This window comes from Ambystoma mexicanum, chromosome 2p (assembly GCF_040938575.1).
Source record: "Ambystoma mexicanum isolate Mex_15411 chromosome 2p, UKY_AmexF1_1, whole genome shotgun sequence".
NCBI classification, from domain to species: domain Eukaryota; kingdom Metazoa; phylum Chordata; class Amphibia; order Caudata; family Ambystomatidae; genus Ambystoma; species Ambystoma mexicanum.
This window is the reverse complement of record NC_090923.1, coordinates 246318711-246329710: the sequence shown is the minus strand read 5'-3', so window position 1 is coordinate 246329710 and position 11000 is coordinate 246318711. Positions and strand designations below refer to the sequence as shown.

At 43.5% G+C, this 11000-nt stretch overlaps 1 non-coding gene across 1 annotated transcript; it reads left to right on the top strand.

Moving 5' to 3' along the window:
* Window positions 1-1534: 1534 nt before the first annotated feature.
* On the top strand, window positions 1535-1641 carry LOC138568559 (U6 spliceosomal RNA). The gene has a single exon (XR_011302891.1). It is a non-coding gene; the product is annotated as a U6 spliceosomal RNA (small nuclear RNA).
* The last annotated feature ends 9359 nt before the right edge of the window (window positions 1642-11000 follow it).

Here is an 11000-nt window from a genome sequence, read left to right as displayed (position 1 = left end):
ATCCAGGAGTAATCGAATTACCCCTACTAGTACGTCCACAATAAGATGGTTTGTACTAGTCCTGTTAGTAAATTTAGGTCTAGTAAAGCCAATGGTGACTTTACATGCCCGGGGAGACAGTAGTCAGTCCCCGGGTATGGAGTCTATGGTGGGGGACCCGCTAGGGCGCCCCCGTGTTACGGCACGTAGGGTGCGGTGTAACACACATTGAAAAACATATGAGACCCTATGGAGTAAAAGACCCCATAGCCCATCAAACACATTGACATTTCAAAAGGAATTACCCACATACATGTCCAAGAGTGGGAGAAAAGAGTCTCACTCTTGGCAGGATGGAAAAAAAAAACTCCAGAAATCCAGCAAAGCTGCTGGGGGACTCACTAGGTTAGGAAATTCAGCCTAAACAGAGAATTCTCCCTAACAAAGGGGTCATGTCAGTCCTGTTAGGTTAGATTTATAATGCAAGAAAATATACTATAGGCCTCATTGGGACCCTGATGGTAGCCGTGCCATTGTTAACAAGGGCACGGCTGCGCCGGTAATTAAATTTTATCGGGTCCATGGAATGGGCAATTACCAGGTCATTCTGACCTTGGTGGACCCGTTAATTGTCCGCGCCATGGACCTGGTAAAAAGTAATCCCGATTCCCATTTCAACCCCGTAGGGCTCAATGGGAATAGGGATGATGCTAACAATGGGCCCGTTAATGACAGGACCGTTGTTAGCATGCTGGTCCATTCGCTGGACCCGCAAAGGACGTCTAGTCTGACCAGATGTCCACAGCTGGTCTGGCGAGGAAACCTCGTAATAGGGCGGAATGGGTTTAACGGTGCCAGCACCTTTACCGGCGCTGTTAAACCCATTCCGACAGGGTCGTAATGATTCCCTATGTCTTACAGCTTTTGGGAAACTTTCCGTTTTGGTGCAGCTTTGGGGTACAGTAACTTGGTAAACAGTGTAATGTTTGAATTCATGAGTGGATTAAGTTGTGCTTGGAGAAAACCTTGCATTTTTGGTGCTTATTTACCATGATATACGTTTAAATTTGATAGCAGAGAAAACTCCTGAATATTAATTCTGGAACTGAAAGCAGGGCATAATCAAGACGAGGCTGTATAAAAAGACAATGCTTGCAGATAACAAGGGATAGATAAGTATTATCACTGTCTGATTGTCTGAATCGAATATTGACGCCTGACACAGATGCAATACAAAATCCCAGACTCCAAAGCAGAGTGTAAGGTACTTTATTTCATAAATAGTTGACAATGTAGCTTTTACTCTGGTTAGGTTGTCAGCAAGGATCGCCAAGTGTCTTCCCTCTCTCAGCCCCTTGTGAGCTGCGTCCTTCTTAATCTATTTGTCCTCCAAAATCTAGATGTTCCTACTAACGCCCCGCAACACCTACTATGCAAGGCTAGCTACAGGGGAGTGCCTAAAGGCCAAAGGAATATCTATATGTCTCCCGCTGCAGTTCTTCTAAGGATTCCCTAACCTGACACGGCCAAGGTTTTCTCAACAAGATTGATTCGTGTGCTCGCGTCGGCAGCACATATACTAAAATTGGAACGATACAGAGAAGATTAGCATGGCCCCTGCGTAAGAATGACACGCAAATTCCTGAAGAAAAAAACTGAAAATAAAAATAAAACAAGACTGATTTTTTTTTTTTTTTTACTGTACACATCTTAGACAGTTGGGTCTCTCTTTCTCTCCCTTGTAAAGTACTGTCAATCTCCCCATCTCCTGTCTTTTCTCACTCAATCCAGTTGTCTTTTCCATGCTCCCTCTCCCCTATATAGCTCTGATGTTCATACCTTTCTCCTATCCTCTCTCCTCACCCATTTTCTCCCCTCTTCTTTACCCTCTCTAGTCTCCTCTCTTTTCATCCCAATGCTCTCCTCTCTCCACACCCCTCTCATCTCTGCTCTTCTCACTCAACACTTAGTTCCTCTCGCCCTTCCCACTACAATAACAATCACAAACTCTCCCTGACATTCACAGCATCAAAGTTCACAAAAGGTACGACTCTCTCTCACAACTAATACCTCACACCCACTCGGCATCAACTCTGCAACCAACTTCTCAGCACTCCACCATACTTCCACCGCCTGGACATGTGGTCCATCTCCACTCCACTCCTTCTGACCTCATCCATACAACTCGCACTCCCACATCCATGTATTTACCTTTGTACTGTTTTCCTCCTAGTTTATCAGTCCCCCCCTTCCTCCACTGCAGTCCAGTCTACACAGGTGTGACACTTCACAACTCCGTGTTACCCCCCTCCTCCTGGCCTCTTTTCCCCATGAGGCTCAGTCTGTTGCTTCTGGGATGTGCTGTGGTAGTGGTGTTTTGAGTTCTCTTGGTTGTGGTGTGTTGTTTGCTGGCATTTATACTTAGATGCATTTCCCTGTATCCTTGTGCAGATTGTGTTGTGTGTTGCTTCTCTCTCCTTCATTTCACATCATTCATTCTTTGCTGTTGGAACCTCTTGTACCTGAGGTCCTGGAATACAAAAGAGAGAACTCTGGATACATTAAATTCTGTGAAGCATCGTGTAAGAGAAGTAGGTACTGTTTTTTTTTTTTCAATCAAGGACTGAAATGATTTGGATTGGACTGGGCCCCCTAACTCACTGCACATGATGACTGTGGCTTCAGCCCAGCTAGTCCCCCTGCTCCAGGTTGGGAGGGGTCCCTGTTCCCACCTGAAAGGGACCAGTCCTGGGCCATGTTACAAATCCTGGCACCTTGATAGTTTGGCGTTATTATTGAATAGGTATTCTCCATACTTAATTGCTAAAACTGATGTTAATTCCAAAGATTATATGAGGAGCCTATTGAAGAAGTGGCCTTTGGAACGTGCACGGTCTATTCATCCTGAGGACTCAATTTAAATGGCAAGGACAGGTAGCATTATAGATAAAAGAATACACTGTGTGAAAGATGAATGGGGATAAAAGCACGCAAGGTAAGTGGAGAGGGATGGGGCAGCTGCTTTTCATTCTGTGTGCCATGATAAACCGCCGCTCGTTTGTGTGACATGTTCCAGTGAAATAAACTCAAGTCAGGGACAGTCACGCTTTAATGCCTTCCACAATGCCTTGGTAGAATTGTTCGCTTTGGTGCATTAGAAATAAAAACAGCATGCACAAGGGAACAGGAGCGCACATGCTTGTGTACTTACTTCCTCTGCCTGAAATGGCCAAAGCTGGAAAGAATGATATAACTACTATACAATAGTAACATTATTTTGGCATCCATCGCATGCTTGTGAATATTGGCTGTGGCGTTTTTAAAAAAAGTGTGAGTTATATGCTATTCCAACTTGTGTGTACACACTAAAATACCTCTATCTATGGTATGTATATGTTAAGAAGGTCAATGATAACAATCGTTGCTTTGTGGAGTTCAATAGAATGTTGCTCTTTTTGTTATTCCTTTTTCCTTCCACTAAATGTTGTGTTTTTTAATGTGTTTCACTCCCTTGTTCCCTCCCTTTGCCGCGTGGGCTCTTTGAAATAGTATTTTACTTGCTGTATAAGTTCCTTACAAGCAAATCATGAATAAATACATACAAATGTATACGCACCATATTTACACATATTTGAAGTGCGTACACACACTTAAAAAAAACAACTACAATAGATGTCACTGCAAAAATTATCTATAACACACAGTAGTATCAGATTTTGTACCTGGTGGATCATTGTACATTTGAATACCTCTCTTGCTCAATTGCTAGACAAATGTTCCTGAATGCCCTGCTTTCCAACTTTTACCCCTTGTAGACAGTATAAACGTTCACGCCAAGCAACAAGAAATCCGGAGACATACCACAGTGTCTGTTCCCCACTACACACTCTCAAAAGGATCCACACACATTCCTCTTGTATTTGCTACAAGTTCTAGAGAAAGGAAATATTGATGCTGTCAATTAGAGTCTGGCGATGCATACATCTGGAAACATACATGCAGTACATGGCAACTGAATTATGTTTGTATGTGGCTATACAAAATTATAAAACTGTACTCTCCTAGGAACCTCTGAATAAAGTAAGTCAGAAAATATTGGAAGTCATGTATTTTCTTCTTTTTTTTTACATCATGTACATTGCTTGATTGAGCTGCTCTTTGACAATTCTGTTCAATGTTTATCATTTTAACTAAAAAGTGAAAAAATATGTGGGTTAAACCGGATGTATCCAGCTAAACATGATTCGTTTGCTTTTAGAAAATGCTACAAACAGGCTGATCTCATAGGAAACCAATGCATTAATGCCAGCACGAAAAGGTGAAACTGACTGTATAAATAATGTGTGTGCAACTGTAAGGGTCAGGTGGAAAATATACTTTGTTATTTGCCCCTGATCCTCCCTAAAAAGCCAAAGATTGCTAAAAAATCATGTGTACACCTTTGATGCTTTGCTTTTACGGATATTTTAACACTTAGGGGACAGTACGTGTGTTTATCCTGCAACTCTGATGTTCTCTCTACACTAGAATTGACAGTGTAATTTTAATGTTTCTGAGTTACTTTACAGATGGGTCAAAACACAATCTTTAATTAAATCACTTCACTTACATTGTCTCTTGGTCAGTAAACATTCATCCCTTTTCACCACTGTTAACAGTATTTATTTTGCACTTGTTCTTGCAGTGGTCGCATTGCTGCTCCACCAAACTCTGAAGAATACCGTTTTGGGACAAATTCCATCAGCACTATCTCGGCTGGATGAATTAGCTAATTTCCAAAGTTTTAGAGCAAACTTCCAAACTGTACAAATGTTCTCTGACTCAGAAAGGAGATGTTCTAACTCAAAGTCCTAGTGATAAGAGAATGGCTCTCTTCTCTTGGTGTGTTTAACAATGTGTCCAGAGCATTCACAACTCCACCAGGGAGTGTGACTCTCTTTCCCTGGTTCTCTCCTGGCTCCTTGTACTGCCAAGAGAATACCTCCCTTCTCGTAGCTTTACTGGGTTTCTCCAGGAGTCTTGCAATGCCAAGAGAATGTTTCTCTTCTCTTGGCTTTCCTGGCTTCTCTACAGGGCTCTTGCAATGCCAAAAGAATGCTTCCATTGGATTTTCACAATGTATGAATACACACCAGGACAGGAGGTATGACTCCCTTCCCCTGGATCGCTCTCAGTTCCTTGCACTGCCAAGAGAATGCCTCCCTTCTCTTCTGCCTTCCGCAATGTCAAAAAATGCACCAGGAGGTATGACTCCCTTCTCTTGGTTCTCTCTTAGCTTTGTGCACTGCCAAGAGAATGCCTCCCTTCTCTTCTGTCTTCCACAATGTCCAAAAATACACCAGGAGGCATGACTCCCTTATCCTGGTTCTCTCTTATCTTTGTGCACTGTCAAGAGAATGCCTCCCTTCTCTTCCGCCTTACACAATGTCCAAAAATACACCAGGAGGTATGACTCCCTTCTCCTTGTTCTCTCTTAGCATTTTGCACTGTCAAGATAATGACTGCCTTCTCTTGGCTTTAACAATGTCTGTTAGATAGCCCTGCTGTACTCCCCTGCCAGGTACTTCATTGGGTCCCAGATCATATACATATTGCTTCTTTGGTTGTGGGTCCCAGACTCCTTTACTTTGGTTTCTCACTTGTGGGTCCCAGACCCCTTTACACTGTCTTTGTAATCTTGGGTGACAGGCCCCTTTTCTCTGGTTTAGCAATTGTTGGTCCCAGACCCTGTTCTGGCAATCTTCCACACCCTCTTTTTATTGGTTTCTCTGATTTCTCAGTTTTGGATTCCAGACCTTGTGGGGGCAATCTTCCTCATGCTCTTATATTTTATTTCTCTGATTTCTCAATCATGGGTCCTAGATCCTGTGTGGGCAATATTTCTCTCCCTCTTTTATTTGTTGTGGGTCCCAGACTCTGTGTGGGCTATCTTCCTCGCACTCTTTTATTTGGTGTGGTCTTCTTGCCACAATCTCCTTGTTTGCATGGTTTTCCTTCTCTGTGTGCTGCAAGCTTCCCAAGCACCAGATGCCTCAGTCTCCCGACCAGCTCCGATCCTGTCTGCGCGCCTCTCTGAATCCCTGTCGTTCTCCATGCTTCTCACACCTTCACAGCTCCTTCAGGAAGGATCCGCTTCATCTTCAGCTCCAGCTTTCACTCTAGAATAAACTCCTTCTTCCCTTTTTATTGTATGCATGGAGTTGGTTGTTTCAGATTGTCTAGTCTGCTCGAATTTGGCTCCACTGTGGTCTCCACATGGCTCCACACCTCTTCCTCGTCTCAGTAGTTATGGTCTTACTCCCTACTGGGATGTCAGTGATCTTCTGCCAAGTTTCTGAGAGTATTCTCTCTAAGTAAACAATACTCTTCCTCGTCTTAGTACACTTATCGGAATGGTCAATGTCTACCCTATATAGACATTTATTTATTTATTAAGCATTCTTATAACTTTGCACCACACTCCCGAAGGCCTATGGGCGCACACAAGAAAACAAATACAGACAACAGAGACAGATAGCAGTGGAGGGGTGCAAGGAGGGGAATCCAAGGCAAAACTCAGAGTCTGCTATGCAGACAAAAATACTGAAAAGCAGAAGTCTCTAATTGGGCACAAGATTGAACAGGAGTGTCTTCAGCTCCTTTTTAAATCTGGCCGTGTTATCCATGGCTTTAAGCTCAGGTGGGAGCATATTCCAACGATTGGGGACTTGTACATTAAAGCTGCGACCACCGGCCTTCACCAGTTTGAACCTAGATTTGACCAACCTCCTGTGGTACTGGGGCCTGAGATCTGAAGTTAAAGACAGGTTCCCAAATAACGAGGTTTATGTGTGTGTGGGTCAGAAACTTGTGGCTTATTCTCAGCTTTACCGGGAACCAATGTAGGCTGCGCCTAACTGCCGTAACATGTGCATGCCTAGGGAGCCCTGAGACAGTCCTCACAGCCCCGTTCTGGGAGACCTGCAGCGCTGCTAGAGAGGAATGGACACAGCCATTAAATAGGCTGTTACACTAATCTAAGCGTGAATTGATGAGAACAGATTCCAAAGTGGCTAAGTTCTCCTGTGCAAGAAAAGGGAGGATGAGCCAGAGAAGCTTCGTGATCAGCCCATACGCAGACCGGATCAGAGCAAACTGATGTGTCATGGACAAATCGGACTCCAGGACAATGCCTAGGGTTTTAACCCTCTCGGCCACTTGGACCAAGGTACCCATGAGCAGGAACTGACCATACTCGGTTGGAAAACATTTATTTTTTTACTGTGGTTGCAACAATGAGGAGCTCAGGATCTTTGGCATTCAAGCCCAGGGACTTGGAGGTGACTGGATGACTTTATAAATGGTGTTCAGTTTTTTTGCATCCTCAGTGAATGAGCCTGATAGTTTGACAGTCACCTGTGTATCATCAGCATAGTTGGCCACATGGACACCAAGGCTGAGTAGCAAAAGCAGAAAGGGAATTAGGTAAACATTAGGGTGTACAAAATGCACAAACCCTGCGGCCCCCCACAGATAACAAGAGAGGTGTCTGAACACATTTCGCCAATGTTTCCCCTAGATTTTCTGGGGCCAAGGAAAGATGCAATCCAGCTGGCAGCTTTTGGGGAACACCCAGCCAGGGACTGTAGTCTGACTTAGAGTAGGACATGATCTGCAAGGTAAAACGCTGACGAGAGATCTAACAGAATGAGGATGGATAATTGACCCTGGTCCATATTCAATAAAATATTAGTCTGCAAGTGAAGCATGGTGGTCTCAGAGTCGTGCCCTTTCCTGAAACTGGATTGACAGGGCAATAACATATCCCTATCCTCCAAAAACGTTTGGAATTGAAAATGTGGCACTTTGTCCACTATCTTAAGCAAAAAGGGTACGTTGGTGATTGGATGATAATTGTCCAAAATAAAGGGATCTAAGGAATAATATTTTATCAGGGGGGGTCCTCCAGGCCACCTTCAAAAATGGGGGTACACTACCCTTGGCGAAGGATCAATTAACAAACTTTGCACCCAGGGAGCAAGGATGTCTTTACATTCTATAAACAGGGTGGATGGACAAGAATCACTTTGACATGATGTAGGCTTAATTTCAGATATGGTTTTTACATTGAAACTTTTGCAGCAGGGAGAGAAGTCAAAAACATGGGGAGGAATCTCAAATGGCAATTCCCCTGCGACATCCTGCATTAAGACACCCATGGTGTCCTTGAATAACTGAATATTTGCCTGGTGGGCCTCCACCTTATTGGAAAAGAAATTGTGGATAGCTTGACACCTTACCTTATCCGTAACGGACTCTACTAGAGAGGGAGATTTGCTTTTGAACTCCCGTAGGATCAAAAATAATTCCTTAGAGCTAGATTTACCATTCTGGATCCAACAATTTTAGATTTTGCTTTAATCAATGCCTCTTTAAACATTTTTGCCAAAGAGTTATATTTGGTCAACGAGGCACTGGAAGGGTCTTTATGCCAGAGTCATTCTGATGCACGCTTTCCCTTCTCATCACTAAAATATCATTGTTGAACCATGATTTGTGCATAGTTTTTGTTTTGATTAAACGTGTCTTTACGGGAGCTAGTTGGTTAACAGTGTTGGTCAGGACTTTGGTGATATGTAGAGCATATCTGACATAGAGGGAGTCTGTGTAGGGTAAGTGGGTGAGCAAGGGGGTAAGGTATGGCTGGAATTCTGTGATCTTCCTGAATGGCCATCACTGGTCCCCGCATGGCTTCCCTTCCCATGAGATCCTGCCTCTGAGTACCAAACCAAGGGGCACTGTCAGGTGGTGACCTCACCGCACTGTCTTCCTGAGAAAGGGGGCTACACGTAGGGAATCAGTGGCAATATCCTGAGATTTTTTGCATTCCCCAATGTGCTTGCGGATTAAACTGTGGTCCAGATTAACAAAACAAGTGTAAAGGAAAGGAGAGCAGACAATACGCTAATTTCATTTGCGCTCATTGCTGAAATGCTCAGGTCGCGTTATTCACAAATGTGGCCGGATCATTTCAGCAGGAGCTGGACAATAGCTCAAAGATGTGCTGTGTGTATGACAGACTTCCAGCAACCACTTGGTTGCTGGGAGTGCATTTCACAGAGACGGGCTGTTAATCCACCCTTCTCGGTAAAATACCAGAGGAAAACAAAGCATTCCCATTCCTTTTTTGGAGATGGAAATGCAAGTTAATTTTGAACAGTGGCTGTCACACTTCAAAAGGAGATTATGAGAGGGCCAGAAATGATGTTTCCATGGTTTGCCCCTCCCCTGCACCAGCTTCAAAAGTGCAGGGTGATGACCCTTTTTTCAGTGAATGTAATAGCGCATCCGTTCTTGAAATCGCAGTGCACTTTTCAATACAAGGACATGCCCCCATATTTACACAAATGTGCAAAGGGTGGAAATTAGCATCTGAACGAATGCATCTAAGATATGCTGAATCAGATGCCTGTGCACATTGAGCTGCTCCTTTTTTGTGGCGCAAGTAAGGACTTTGGCAAATTCTCAGTTTTGAGAATCTGGCCTGAGGCAGTGTAGCAGGTTTAAAGTAACAGGAAATATGATATGATATGATGTGGCATTTATAACGCATATATACATGTGTTTCTAGGCGCAACAAGACATGGAGGGGAAAACAAAGGGAGCACAAAATGTCAATCTTACTAAGTCTTGTATCATTCAGATTGTGCAAGTGCAGGGAAGAAGGAAAGGGGAAGTGCCAAGGGGAGGGGAAGGGGGAAGTGCAGTTAACACACATGTGCTGCCAGCGGGTGGCTCATAGAGGGAAGGAACTGTATGGTTGCAGATACAGACCCTTAAGTGCTGGGGAGTCCAGAGGCAGTGCAAGGGCAACTGGACATGCAGGAGCCTGGGCCTGAGTTCACAGGGTGACCAGGTTACAGTGTTCAGAGCAGTCAGGTGCATCAGCAGGGGAGAGGAAGAGAGAAAGCGGAAGCGAAAAGGAAGGTCTTGACTTGCTTCCAGAGCCAGAGGTGGTTCTGCCTAAGTTTGAGAGAGGCATGGCTGGAAGATTCCAGAGGGAAGCCCCAGCCACGGAGATGGATCAGCCCCCAACTCTCCTCTTGCAGAAGCGTCTGACTGTCAGAGAGTTGGAGGTGGATGAACGCAAAGCTCAAGAAGGAAGAAGTTTTGGAACAGAAAGTTGGAGGTAGAGTGGTCTGAGTTCCCAGAAAGCCTTGTGGTTGATGCAGAGGGTCTTGAACTTGATCCTTGCATCACAGGGAGCCAGTGAAGAGATTTCAAAGGTGAAGAGATACAATCCCTGGGCTTGAGGTAAAGGATAATGTTAAGGATTTCTATCAGGTGACGCACACATTAGTTTCGGCCTAGTATGCAGTGCACGATTGAAATGCTTATGTTTTTATGTTAGATTCAATATTGAAATGGTACACCACTCATATCACATCCCCTTTTCAAATACCCCGGGTCAAAATGGACCATAAACCAGGCTGGTTGGTAAAATACAATATGTATTTATTTATTTGAAAATTAAAAGAAATCATACACTTTTTAATATGGGGCAGCAATTACTAATGGGGTGATAATAACAAAAGGAATGTAAGCAATGCAATTAGTTTAACCTTCTATTGACACATCTACAAACCACCAGGGAATAGGAGCACTTTTTGATTTTATGCAAGATAGCACTTGCGTTACAATTTCCCCCTGCAATGTTCCCTCAACCCACAAATAATATATTCTAAATAGATAAACAGAAGCAGCAGGTAATCAGAAATGACAAACAGGAAACAGAATTGAAATCTGACCTTCCCTCCCCAAACAAGAGAGAAAAACGGATTTTAAACCCTGTCAATTCTAAAAATGACACTTGGAAATGGATAAATAAAATTATAAATGTGTGCAAAAACCTTGAAACAAATACAGTTCTTCACTAAATCAACAATGTAAAGGAACTAACAATCACAAGCAATGTATTAGCAAGAGCATACTGGTCAAAAAGTGAGTGGAAGATTTAAAACAGATTGCAGCAAATGACATGT